This window comes from Cajanus cajan, chromosome 10 (assembly GCF_000230855.2).
Source record: "Cajanus cajan strain Asha chromosome 10, NIPB_CcT2T_4, whole genome shotgun sequence".
Classification (NCBI taxonomy): Eukaryota; Viridiplantae; Streptophyta; class Magnoliopsida; order Fabales; family Fabaceae; genus Cajanus; species Cajanus cajan.
This window is the reverse complement of record NC_138526.1, coordinates 25,974,601-25,988,781: the sequence shown is the minus strand read 5'-3', so window position 1 is coordinate 25,988,781 and position 14,181 is coordinate 25,974,601. Positions and strand designations below refer to the sequence as shown.

The 14,181-nt window shown below is 41.0% G+C and overlaps 1 non-coding gene across 1 annotated transcript; it reads left to right on the top strand.

Moving 5' to 3' along the window:
- Positions 1-250: 250 nt before the first annotated feature.
- Positions 251-357, top strand: LOC145952953 (small nucleolar RNA R71). Its single transcript, XR_014430458.1, has one exon. It is a non-coding gene; the product is annotated as a small nucleolar RNA R71 (small nucleolar RNA).
- The last annotated feature ends 13,824 nt before the right edge of the window (positions 358-14,181 follow it).

Below are 14,181 nucleotides of genomic sequence, written 5' to 3'. Positions count from 1 at the left end.
TTGATTAAGAGTATCAAATTTTGCTAAGAGTAACTCAATATTGTTCACTTCATATCGCCCCGGAGTTCCTTTCCTTGCTGTGACTTCTCTTTCACTGTATTGGCTGTGATTTGAGGCTACATTTTCCAAAATAATCATGCAGTCATTAATAGGTTTCCCCATGAAAGATCCTCCAGCTGCTGAGTCTAATATCATGGTGCTTTGTTGGTCCAATCCTTCAAAGAAAAATTGGATGGTAAGCCAACGGTTGAAGCCATGTTGTGGGCATGCTTGAAGATATCCTTTGAACCGCTCCCATGCTTCATAAATAGTTTCTCCAGTGCCTTGTTGGAAATTAGTGATTTTCTTCCTCAATTCTTTAGTTTTAGAAGGAGGAAAGAATTTCTCTAGAAAAGCTCTTTCACATAATTCCCAAGTTGCTATCTTTTCTCTAGGCACTGTTCTTAGCCACACCTTTGCCTTATCTCTCAAGGTGAGTGAGAATAAGCGGAGTCGCATTCCATCAGAAACTTCATCATCAAATTGCTGGGTCTCACAGATTTCCAAGAACCCCTCTAAGTGGTCATTAGGATCTTCTGATGGTAGTCCTCCAAAGGTGTTCTGTTTGAGCATATTCACCAGAGAAGCTGGTACAGTAGCTCCAGTTCGCATCTCCCCTCCAGGTATCCCACGAGCTACGGGTGCAGAGTAATCCCGAAGCGGTAAATTATCTCGTTGTGCAGCCATGTCAAATTCTCTAGAAAGGTTTCTTTTCCTTCTCAGGAGAGTTCTTTCAATCTCAGGATCAAGTGGTGTTGGTTTCCCAAGACGTAGAGATCTCTTTTGCATTAATCCTAAGGCACTGCAAAAAAAAAGAAAGTGACCCGTGAAATCTGAATTGGAGAAGTAAACACTAAAAAAAAAAAAAATTATTTATTTATTAAATATTTTTTTTTTTTTTTTTTTAAATTCGAATTAATATAATTGTAATTTAAATCAAGAGACGCAGTCCCCGGTAACGGCGCCAAAAACTTGTTGTGTGAAAAACCGCAAGTGTACGGTTGTCGTCAAGTAATAAATATCGAATCACAGGGACTACGTGTTTGACCTAGAATTACTAGTATTTTAATTTGAATTTTAAAACAGATGGAATTTCTGTTTTGATATGATAAGATCAGATTTCATGGTAAAAGAGATAGTAATGCAATTAATGAATAAGATAAAACTTTAAGATAAGATAAGGAGATTTCCGGGAATCTAGGGTTCGCACAAAGAGTTCCAACATTATTGAATTATTATTTTCATTAATTAATTCTATTCCATCTTGAAGGTAGTCTTAACCTAATTTAATCCTTGCACCTTCTCAGGCTACGAGGACGTGTTTAATTAAAATTAATCCCTACTCTCGTGGTAATTGCGTTCAATTAAACCCGTTAAGATCTTTGTTAATCTATTGCTCCTCGAAAGCTTAAATCTACTCTCGTGATTTAACACTCAAGTCTATTCCTTTAGGTTCCGATAATTAGGTTCTCCTCTCAGTTCATCCCTAATTATCTATGATTATGAAAATTAAGATTAATTGTTTATCATAATTATAATCAAGTTCTCCTCTCAGTTCATCCTTAATTAATGTTATTATGAAAACAATAATATTAAAGTTCATATATAAAATATAAAAGAACAGATCAAGAATTGGAATAAAATTAAGAAACTGAATAATGCATTAATAAAGAGGTTCTCAGAGGCTAAGCCCTGATCCCAGAAAAAGGGATACTACTCACAGGAGTTCATAGTAGTTCTCCAAGAAAAGAAGAATAAAAGAAAAGCAAACCTTAGAGTCGATGGCACAGGCGCCCAACCTTCTCTAAGTGTCAAAAACCAAAAAACTGTCTCCGAAGACCAAAAGTGCTGTTCTAGGCTAACCTCATCTAATTTATAACCTAAAAGGGTAAAAAGGTAAAACTACCAAGATAAAAATTACAAAAATAAAAATAAAACATAAAACTTAAAAAGCTGGGACGCGAAGTGAATCACGGCCGTGACTGAGAATCACGACCGTGATCTTCTCTGGAGCACATTCATTCACCAAATCGATGCGAAGTGAATCACGGCCGTGACTGAGAATCACGACCGTGATCTTCTCTGGAGCACATCTATGAAGGGTCAGTGGCGTTCACGGGTGTGATTGGGAGTCACGGCCGTGATTTTCTCTGGTGAATCACGGGCGTGATTTAGAATCACGGCCGTGATTTTCCCTGTAGCTCAGCATTTCCTCTTTAATTCTTAAATCTTGATCCTGCTCAGAGAAAACACAACACATACCAAGAAAAGCATAAAATAGGAAAATGATATAAAAATTTATTAAAAACATGAAAGATATGCATGATTATGCTATGAATTCTTGTGAATTAAAGTGCTAAAATACGAGTAAAATACACAACATCAGTTTCCATGCTCAGCGTAGAAACTCACGCTCAGCCTCCGCCTTCTACAGGCACAACTCAGCTCCCACGCTAAGCCCAGGATCCCACGCTCAGCGTAAACCTTCCAGAGACACAACTCACTCTCACGCTAAGCCCTGGATCCCACGCTTAGCCTAATTACTAGAGCTATGGTCAGGAGCATACATGAGAGATTGGACAGCTTGAAAACTAATGGGCTTTCTAAGCCCAAGGTACCCTTCATATGGACCACCCTATCTTGAAGAGAAGGCATGGTTCTTTTGTATATAGCTTTGTAGACCCCTAAAATTGTCCGGGTCGGAAATAAAGCTTGAAGACTCTCGAAGACTAAAGGAAAGTCAGCCGGAAGGACTCCTGGAAGACCCTGGAAGACCCTAGGATGATTATCTGTAGGTTTAGAGGTCTTAGAGTAGCAAAAAATAAGAAAGTGGAGGGAATGAAGCCCAATACGGCCTCCCAAGAGTTCAGTACGGCCGTATTGAACATTTTAAACTACAATACGGCCGCACTGAACTCAATACGGTCGTATTGAAGTTCAATACAGCTGCATTAAACTCAATACGGCTGCACTGAACTTCAATACGGCCGTATTGAGGTTTTTGAACTTCAATACGGCCGTATTGAATTCAATACGGCCGTATTGTAGTTCAAAACTTCAATACGGACCGTATTGACCCCCAGAAACCGTATTGAGCCTCTTCCCTATAAATATGACGTCAATGGGACGTCATTTCACACTTTTCCACTGAGTTTTGACTCCCTCCTTGAGTATTCTGGGGTTTTTGAGCAGTGTTCTGCCCTAGAAATCTCTCTGGGAGTCGATCCGACGAAGTTCTGGAATTCCGAGCATTTAGCTTGGAGATTCGAACTTAGTCGAAGGGAAATCCTCCGGATTTCCATAGTTAAAATTTTCTAGGAAGGAGCGAGCGGGCTTGTAGAGCGAGGGAACGCCAAAAAGCTTCCCAGTTTTACTTGATATATAAAAAGCACGCTTCAAGAGGTTTCTTTTCTAAAAATCCCTTCTTTTACTGCTTTCTGATTGTACATATTTAAACTGTCATCATGTAGATAGTTAATTTATAATCGCTTAGAATAAATAGGGGTAATTTAGTAATTTCGCACTATTATTGTTAAATAATCTGTCATAGGGAACCCGAAAGGGGCGCTGTGGGGTGCTAACACCTTCCCCACGCGTAACCGACTCCCTTACCCGACTCTGGTTGTCATGGCCGAAGTCGATTTTTGAATCGATTGCCTTAAACTTCTTTTTCCAATGTTTTGAGTAAAACATTGGTGGCGACTCCATGAACCCTTCCTTTTTATGAAAACCGCTAATCCATGGAGGGTCCCGCTTGGGATTAACATGGATTGGTGAGCCTTTTAATAAAATTGCTCGTTTGACAAGGTCTCAGTTTGAGAATAAGTCATTCTAGCAATCCATATTTTTAAACAAATAAAAGAGTCCAACCATCCTTCGCGAATGCCGAAAGCCCGTTTCGGGCCGGTGGCGACAGATGGCGACTCCACTGGAGAAGCCTCGAGAGTCAGTCCCATTTAGTGACAGATTATTTTTAACAAAAAATAGTTAAAATTACTTCATTACCCCTTGCTTGTATGATAACATGTTTATCTATTTGGCTTTAATAACTGTTGTTTGTTTAATTTTCTGCAATTGTTTGAAATATAAATTGCACACAAACCTTTGCACACAACAGTTCCCTCTATACCCGGGGGCATGAGTGGTAAGCCATAGGGAGTGGATGTTAGTACGGCCGGTTGTCGAATGGGTCTATAGGTGCCCGTAGACCGTTGTCGGAAAGCATCACTCAAGGTGATAACCATGAACTCGAGTCCGACAGTGCGTTGGAGCTTTCCATCGGCTTACGACGAGAGGAATTGGGTCCCTATAATGGGGGCACCTTGGGGGCCTCAGACCGGTGAGAACAGTTAGAACCACCTTGAATATGCACCTTTCTGCAGGATACCCCTACCTCGTGATTCGCTCGTGACTGTTCGTGGATGAGTGAATTGTTTGTGCATTGATTATGTGACAATGTATGAGCATACATTGCATTTCTTTAAACATACAACATTCCTATTCTTTTAAAATAAGAATAAATAGAAATAAGAATCTTCCATTACATGGTGTTAACATCTACCTTCATCACATTCATATAGGTAGTTTCCCTTTTCACCCAAAAAAAATACAAAAAACAAAATACCCAAAAAAAAAGGAAAAAAGGGTTATTTATCCAAACCAAGCAATTTCATGCATCATCTTAGGGACATCCTAAAAACATGATAATGCTTAGTTGAATAAACACAATGCATGCATATTCATCGCCATCATCTCATATCATGCATTCTTATCAAAGATCATGGAGGGATCTAGGTTTGCATTTCATACATCCCTCCCAATAAATCATTAATAAACATTAATAAAAAGAAAGAAATAATCGATGCGTATGTTCAAGATGGATCGCACGCCATTTGTTATTAAGTGTAAGCCAACAACCGCGCCAAGCGAACACACGTCAACTCCGTTGTTGGTAATCAAGACAAACAAAGGGGAAGGTCCAATACCGTTAAGGATCATCGCTCCAAGGCCTTTTCCCTACGAATCAAATAAGGCTGTGCCATGGATATACGACATCCATTCTTCTGCCGACAGCGATATTTCCAACATCGCTGGACTTGGGGGCATGACTAGGAGTGGCAGGATCTACACTCCCGAAGATCTTCATGATAAAGCCCCCAAGAATAAAGAAAAAGAAGAAAAGAAAACCGAGGAAAAAGAATCCGAGGAGGAGACAGACGAGCTGTTAAAATTTATCCGACAGAGCGAGTACTCCATCGTGGATCAACTTCATAGGACGCCAGCAAAGATTACGCTGTTGTCATTGATCCTACGTTCCGAACCGCATCGGCAAGCTCTGTCGAAAGTCTTGAACGAGGCATATGTGTCGCACACTATCTCCCAAGACAAGTTTGAGGGGATTGTTAGTCACATCACGGCTAGTGATCACCTCACCTTCACCGATGAAGAAATCCCCGCTGGGGGACCAAATCATAACAAGCCCTTGCACATCTCTGTAAAGTGCAAGGAGTATCACATCGCTAAAGTCTTGGTAGATAATGGATCTTCCTTGAATGTGATGCCAAAAAGAACGCTCAAGCAATTGGCAATCAAGGGAGTCCAAATGCGCCCGAGCAACATGATCGTTCGAGCCTTCGATGGTTCTAAAAGAGAAGTGGTGGGAGAGATCAATCTTCCAATCCAAATTGGACCCACTATCTTTAATGACGAATTCCAAGTGATGGACATTACTCCCGTATACAGCTGTCTCCTCGGCCGACCTTGGATTCATGATGCGAAAGTTGTACCCTCTACGCTCCACCAGAAAGTCAAGTTCATAGTGGGTGACAAACTGGTGACCGTACAAGCTGAAGATGACATACTCATCAGCAAGCCATCCACCATACCTTATGTGGATGCAGTAGAGGAAGCTTTGGAAACCGCCTTCCAAGCATTGGAAATTGCCAATGTTGAGACGTTTCCCCGAGAAATGAAGAAGGTAGCCCATATGCTCACCAAGAACGGATACTTGCCAGGACAAGGATTAGGCAAGGACTCCCAAGGAATTCCGGAGCTACCCATCATCAAGGATAATCCGGGGAAACAAGGGTTAGGATACAACCCTGTTAAAGATCAAAGAACGAAGAGGAATCAAGATCCTCCTCGACGTTCTTTAAGCCAGATCTTTAGGAAGGCTGGTTCACAAATATCAAGGCCGGCTGTCGTCATCAAGTGTTTTTCTTCTTCCGATAGGGATGTATAAACTCGATGACTGTTAGAGATTACTCCTCGGGGACAGCCCGACCCCCGAGCCTCGATAGGGCACATGTTTCCACTATGATTATAATAAAATCATTCTTCATTATTTCTTATTGCTTCTTTTCTTGCTTGCAATAAAATTCTAAACCACATTATTTAACCCTGTTTGAATGAACATAAGTGAGGTTAAAATCGTCTTAATAATCAATAAACCCGCATCATTTTTATGTGGAAGTGTGCACGACAACTTGGAGCACCTTTCCTTGGCCTCAATAAGTGCCGTCATGGATAAAAAGAAATCCATTCAGGACAAAAATCCTAAAAAACAAAAAGCTCGGCAGGAAACCCAAAAAGGGGACTGCGCAAAAATAAGAGCAAAAGACCCGCTAGGAATCCCACAAAAGGGTGACCTAGGCAAAAATTAGGGTTACAAAATAATGAACAAAAACAAAAGCCCGCTAAAACTCCACAAATGGGTGTTTTAGGCAAAAGTTAGGGCAATCGAAAAACAGAATAAATCCATGATGGTACCACCAACTGAATTCAACAAAGGGGCTCAAGAAAAGCTATCCAAGTTGTCAAATCACAAATGTTAATAACCAAGACGTGCTTAACTTCATAAGTGTTTAATCAAACAAGCCTAAACACTTAAGCCTACCATTGGCCAAGCCATTCTTACAAAATCCATTTTCAAAAAATAAATAATCCCCTCTAAAACACAAACTTTCGAAAAAAAAATATCCTTTCCTTCTTTTCTCTCTTGTCCCAAACGATTTTTGAATAATCTAGTGGAAACATGGAGATATAGTAGTCAATAGGAGGGTTGACACATCTTCTAAAGGAAAGGAAAATCATTTGGTTGATGACACCAAATCTCAATATAACATGCATCATTCCTCGGTTACAGAAATCGGCAGCACACAGCCCGTCTAGAGGAATGGCAAAAATCCAAACAGAGAAACGCATCGGTTAATTCTTTTGAAAAGTGAATCAAATAGAATTAGGTGCATCATACTGCATACATGCATACAGATGATAGGTGTAATGGAAGATCACTTATTCTCTGTTTATTGAAAAAAAAACAAAACAAAAAATATAAACTTCAGAAAAACAATACGCCCGTATCATGTTCAGTACGCCCGTACCAAAATTAGGGTTATGAACAAATTTTCAATTCAATACGGGCATACTGAAATGAATAACAGCCGTATTGGCAATAACAGAAATCCTCCCTCACGTCAATGACAAAATTCCTCCAAGAAGAAGAGGATAGGGGGAGCCATTCATTTTTTCTAAAAACATTAAATAATTAAACTTGCATTTTGTGCATCACGCACATTAGTTGCACATTCAAAGACCTTATCATGGGGCAATTGCATAAAATAGAAAAAAAAATAGAAAAATTGCTTGTGTATGACAGCAGTCAACAAAAGCCGAAAAACGACAAAAAAGGCAAAAATACAGAAAAAGTCAAAATTCGACAAAAAAAGACAAAAATTCCGCATCATACAGAATAATTGAGCCTGGAGAGGCTTGCCGAAATAATACTCCCACAGAATAATTAAGCCTGGAGAGGCTTGCCGAAATAATACTCTCTAAAAGACGTTTCAGCTCGCATTCTCGGGCTGAACAAAAAACCAATTCATCGTACAGAATAATTGAGCCTGGAGAGGCTTGCCGAAACAATACTCCCCCTTCAGAATAACTGAGCCTGGAGAGGCTTGCTGAAATAATACTCTCACAGAATAAATGAGCCTGGAGAGGCTCGCAGAAATAATACTCCCCAGAGAAACCTCAACTTAAGCTCATGGAACAAATCCCCAGCGAGAGCTATCAAAGCAAGATCGTCAAAATCCCCAATGGAAGCGCGATCATTCAAGCAAAATATTCAGTCAAAGGACTTGAAACTTCCTCAGTGGAAGATAGCTCTCTGACTCAAGCGCTGAGTGAGGCTAAGCCTGCAGAGGCTTCCTAAATAATACTCTGGGATACATAAGATCCCCAAATCCCCAGTCGCCTACTCAAGAGGCATCCCTACAAAAGGAGAAAAATAAAAAATATCAATAAATATTCCCCAAGCGGAATTCGGCGTTCGGCCAATCATTGAACATCAAGATGATATGCCTAACAGAAGAGGCTAATCAAAATCAATGACAAAATCCCCAACGGATAATAGCCTACACAGAGGCAACAAAACCAGAAAAACAAAAAGAGTCGCCCGAATAAGGATAACCGGGATACTCCACAACGTCAAAAGGACGACAGCCAATCATAAGGCACCGCTCACATCAGAAAGAGCATCTTTGTGTCTACACCCCAGGGAAACAGAAATTCCTCAATGGGCACCAACTATGCAAAGGAATGTTGGGACACAAGAACCTATGAGTAACTGCACATCCCCTAGACGGATCCCTGCGTTATCCAGCCCTCAGCGGCACCAAAATCAAAATCAAACCGTCGAAGCAGCATCGTGGACTGTGGAGACAAAATCATCTCAAAGCCTAAGAGGCAATACTCAGCTACCCAGTTGTCGAGAGCACCGAGGTATGCACAAGTCTGGAGAGACGGTACTCAAACAAAGTCTGGAGAGACGGTACTCAAACAAAGTCTGGAGAGACGGTACTCAAACAAGGTCTGGAGAGACGATACTCAAACAAAGTCTGGAGAGACGGTACTCAAACAAAGTCTGGAGAGACGGTACTCAAACAAGGTCTGGAGAGACGGTACTCAAACAAGGTCTGGAGAGACGGCACTCAAACAAAGTCTGGAGAGACGGTACTCAAACAAGGTCTGGAGAGACGGTACTCAAACAAGGTCTGGAGAGACGGCACTCAAACAAAGTCTGGAGAGACGGTACTCAAACAAAGTCTGGAGAGACGGTACTCAAACAAAGTCTGGAGAGACGGTACTCAAACAAAGTCTGGAGAGACGGTACTCAAACAAAGTCTGGAGAGACGGTACTCAAACAAAGTCTGGAGAGACGGTACTCAAACAAAGTCTGGAGAGACGGTACTCAAAGAAAGTATGGAGAGACGGTACTCAATCAAAGTCTGGAGAGACGGTACTCAAGGTCTGGAGAGACAGTACTCAAAGTCTGGAGAGACGGTACTCAAGGTCTGGAGAGACAGTACTCAACCATCAGCGTCGTCAGAGGCACGTTGGTGTTCAACTTCCAGCTCGGGCGTCGAGTGAAGTTGACCCTGGAGAGGGTAAACTTAGCTACCGAGGTTGTCAGAAGCGCCGAGGTATGCAACAACCTGGAGAGGCTACTCAACAATTTTCCACCGGAAGACGCTACAAGTCAGAAGGTTGGCACATCACCCGGACAATTGGGTCAACTCCTTTACTTGTCAGCCGGTACACCAAAAGGCCGTCCGACTAAGTAAAGGGGGGGCAGCTGTAGACCCCTAAAATTGTCCGGGTCGGAAATAAAGCTTGAAGACTCTCGAAGACTAAAGGAAAGTCAGCCGGAAGGACTCCTGGAAGACCCTGGAAGACCCTAGGATGATTATCTGTAGGTTTAGAGGTCTTAGAGTAGCAAAAAATAAGAAAGTGGAGGGAATGAAGCCCAATACGGCCTCCCAAGAGTTCAGTACGGCCGTATTGAACATTTTAAACTACAATACGGCCGCACTGAACTCAATACGGTCGTATTGAAGTTCAATACAGCTGCATTAAACTCAATACGGCTGCACTGAACTTCAATACGGCCGTATTGAGGTTTTTGAACTTCAATACGGCCGTATTGAATTCAATACGGCCGTATTGTAGTTCAAAACTTCAATACGGACCGTATTGACCCCCAGAAACCGTATTGAGCCTCTTCCCTATAAATATGACGTCAATGGGACGTCATTTCACACTTTTCCACTGAGTTTTGACTCCCTCCTTGAGTATTCTGGGGTTTTTGAGCAGTGTTCTGCCCTAGAAATCTCTCTGGGAGTCGATCCGACGAAGTTCTGGAATTCCGAGCATTTAGCTTGGAGATTCGAACTTAGTCGAAGGGAAATCCTCCGGATTTCCATAGTTAAAATTTTCTAGGAGGGAGCGAGCGGGCTTGTAGAGCGAGGGAACGCCAAAAAGCTTCCCAGTTTTACTTGATATATAAAAAGCACGCTTCAAGAGGTTTCTTTTCTAAAAATCCCTTCTTTTACTGCTTTCTGATTGTACATATTTAAACTGTCATCATGTAGATAGTTAATTTATAATCGCTTAGAATAAATAGGGGTAATTTAGTAATTTCGCACTATTATTGTTAAATAATCTGTCATAGGGAACCCGAAAGGGGCGCTGTGGGGTGCTAACACCTTCCCCACGCGTAACCGACTCCCTTACCCGACTCTGGTTGTCATGGCCGAAGTCGATTTTTGAATCGATTGCCTTAAACTTCTTTTTCCAATGTTTTGAGTAAAACATTGGTGGCGACTCCATGAACCCTTCCTTTTTATGAAAACCGCTAATCCATGGAGGGTCCCGCTTGGGATTAACATGGATTGGTGAGCCTTTTAATAAAATTGCTCGTTTGACAAGGTCTCAGTTTGAGAATAAGTCATTCTAGCAATCCATATTTTTAAACAAATAAAAGAGTCCAACCATCCTTCGCGAATGCCGAAAGCCCGTTTCGGGCCGGTGGCGACAAGCTTGTATATAGTTTTCATTGTATAGGACACTTTTTGCCTTTGTATTTGTGAGGCACTTTGTTTCCTTTTTATAGATCATTGTATAATTACTTTAGAGTAGGTTCTTTGGAGACTTTTACTACATTTGACCTTGTATTAAAGGTCGTTTATTTTTACTTTTTTAGTGTAGACACCCAATTTCGTCCGGGGGGAATACAAACAAAGAAATGGACGTCTATTATCAAGGAAAGGAACTCCCAAAGCATGGAAATAACAGGACATGACATCGGAAGGCTAAAAGCCTAAATAAGCTAGTTTTAGTAGCCTGGAACTGGCTGTTCCAAAACAGGAACGGGTCGTTCCAATTTACAAAAAAGGCCTAAAATCCTACTTTGGAACGGGCCGTTCCAAGCTTTTAAAAAGGCTAAAACCTATATTTGGAATGGGTCGTTCCCAAATTGGAACGGGCCGTTCCAAGTGACAAAAAAGGCATCAAATCTTAATTTGGAACGGGCCGTTCCAGCATAGCAATTATGTGTTAAAGGCACCTCTGGAACGAGCCGTTCCGATTTCAGAACTGGCTGTTCCAATATACGAATTATAGACAAATAGAAAGGAATTATAAACAAACAAAGAGATATCAATAAAAAAAATAAAAATAAAAAACGAACGCTCTTCTGTATACCCTAACTCTAAAGCATCATATAGGGTAGTTTATTTCAAAAAAAGAATATAGCAAAAAAAATCATGCATCATAACCCTTAGTCAAAAACATGATAACATTTAGGTAGAAAATAAATATCATGCATCTCCTAGGATAGTGCATTAGCATACATTCATTAGAAATGGAAGGCACATATAATAGTATGCAAAGAATGTTCTCTAAACAAAAATCAATGAGAATGATATCCGTTGAATTTCTCATGTGTCTTTGCATCCTATTTTACGTTTCATATAGATAACACGCCTTCCTTGTAAATAATAAATAAAAATAAAAGGGAAAATCTAATTTGTGCATGTTAGCCGGATAATTAAAAATTATTGTAATCAAATGCGAACCCGACACATCAAATCGGGAAACACTTATCAGTAATTGGGGGCATCACAGACCTAAATCGACGATTCAAACAGCGAGACTTTCCCATGACGAAATGACAATTGCTGGGATAAGAGGAATGATCAAGAATGGACGAATCCTTGCTTCTAGGGAATTACAAGACAAAACCCAATTGAGGAACAAAAACATTGCACGAAAAAAACCCGCTAGGATGAAAAACCGTAAAGGGCGTCCTAGGCAAAAATTAGGGTAAAGAAAAAAGAAACAAAATCCCAATAGGATACGTCCTATGCAAAAGTTAGGGATATATAAAAATGTCTATCTGAGATGAAATCGAAAGGTGACTCGAGTATTCCCTTCGGAAGCAAGAATTCATAAAGATTTCACTCCTAGTTCAAAGCACCGACGTCCAAGCAAGTGGAACAGTTTTTTGAAATTATCAAGTCATCCATGACTCTCTAGGGAGCAACCTTCGTCTATCTCTCTGTGTATGAATCACAAACTTAGGGCACGCCCGAGCCTTCGAGCTTTGCTAAAAGGGCACGTGTAAATTGGAAGTACTGTTTTAAATGCCATAACACTCCTTCATTTCTTTTCTCCCTTTTAATATTCACTCTAAGCCTCATCCATCAACCCTTAATAAAAAAAATGTATTTGCGACAAAGATGTTACTCGATAATAGCATGGAAAGGATAATAAATGAACAATTAGGAATCCAAACATGACTAGGGTTCAATAAAAATAAGGGCGTCCCACACAAGTGCTGCAAAAAAATGAAGGCCCGGCAGGAAACCCACTAAGGGGGTTGCGCAAAAGTTAGGGCAAGATCTGCTAGGCAACCCACAAGTAAAAATAAGTAACCTAGGCAAAAGAAACGATCAAAAGAAAAATGTCCGCTAAGTAACACATCTCAAGTGACCTAGGCAAAAGTTAGGACGTTAAAGCAGCAACCTAAGTTGAAAACCGAAAGGCGACTCAGAGGAATCATCCAATCAGAGTATGACCCCGAGTCATCACTTCACTTTCCAAAAAGGCTAAACACAATGATAGCTTCTTTATAGCAAATATGCTTTGTTTAATAGCCATAAACACTAAAGCCCACCTGTCGCCACCGGCCCGAAACGGGCTTTCGGCATTCGCGAAGGATGGTTGGACTCGTTTGTTTTAAAATATGGATTGCTAGAATGACTTATTCTCAAACTGAGACCTCGTCAAACGAGCAATTTTATTAAAAGGCTCACTAATCCATATTAATCCCAAGCGGGACCCTCCATGGATTAGTGGTTTTCATAAGAGGAGGGTTCGTGGAGTCGCCACCAATGTTTTACTCAAAACATTGGAAAAAGGGATAAGGCAATTGATTTAAAAATCAACTTTGGCCACTACAACCAGAGTTGGGTAAGGGAGTCGGTTACGCGTGGGGAAGGTGTTAGCACCCCACAGCGCCCCTTTCGGGTTCCCTATGACAGATTATTTTCTAAAATAACAGCGTAAAATCACTAAATTACCCCTATTTATTCTAAGCAATTATAAATTGACTATCTACATGATGACAGTTTATATATGCACACAGAAAGCAGTAAAAGGAAGGATTGAAGGGAAACCTCTTGAAGCGTGCTTTTTATAAAAAATGAACTGGGAAGCGTTTTGGCGTTCCCTCGCTCTACAAGCCCGCTCCTCGCTCTCCTAGAACAAAATTTTAACTAAGGGAATCAAAAAGATTTCCCCTCGACTAGGTTCGATCCTCAAGCAAAATGGCTCGGGGCTCAAGAACTTCGTCGGATCAACTCTCCGAGTGATTTCTAGGGCAGAACACTGCTCAAAAACCCCAGAATACTCAAGGAGAGGGTTGAAACTATGTTCCAAAGTGTGGAATGACGTCCAATTGACGTCATATTTATAGGAAATAGGCGCAGTACGGCCTACAGGGCCAATACGGCCGTATTGAAATTTTTGAACTTCAATACGGTCGTATTGGAGTTCAATACGGTCGTATTGAAAGTCAGAAATTTCAATACGCCCGTATTGAGTTCGCAGCGGTCGTATTGAAGTGTCAATACGGTCGTACTGACTTCAGTATGGCCGTATTGAAGCTTCAATACGGCCGTATTGAGTTCAGTACGGCCGTATTGGGCTTTTTCCCTCCACTTCTTTATTTTGAGCTATTCTAAGACCTCTGGACCTACAGAGAACCCTCCTAGGGCCTTCGAGGAGTCCTTCTGGCTGATT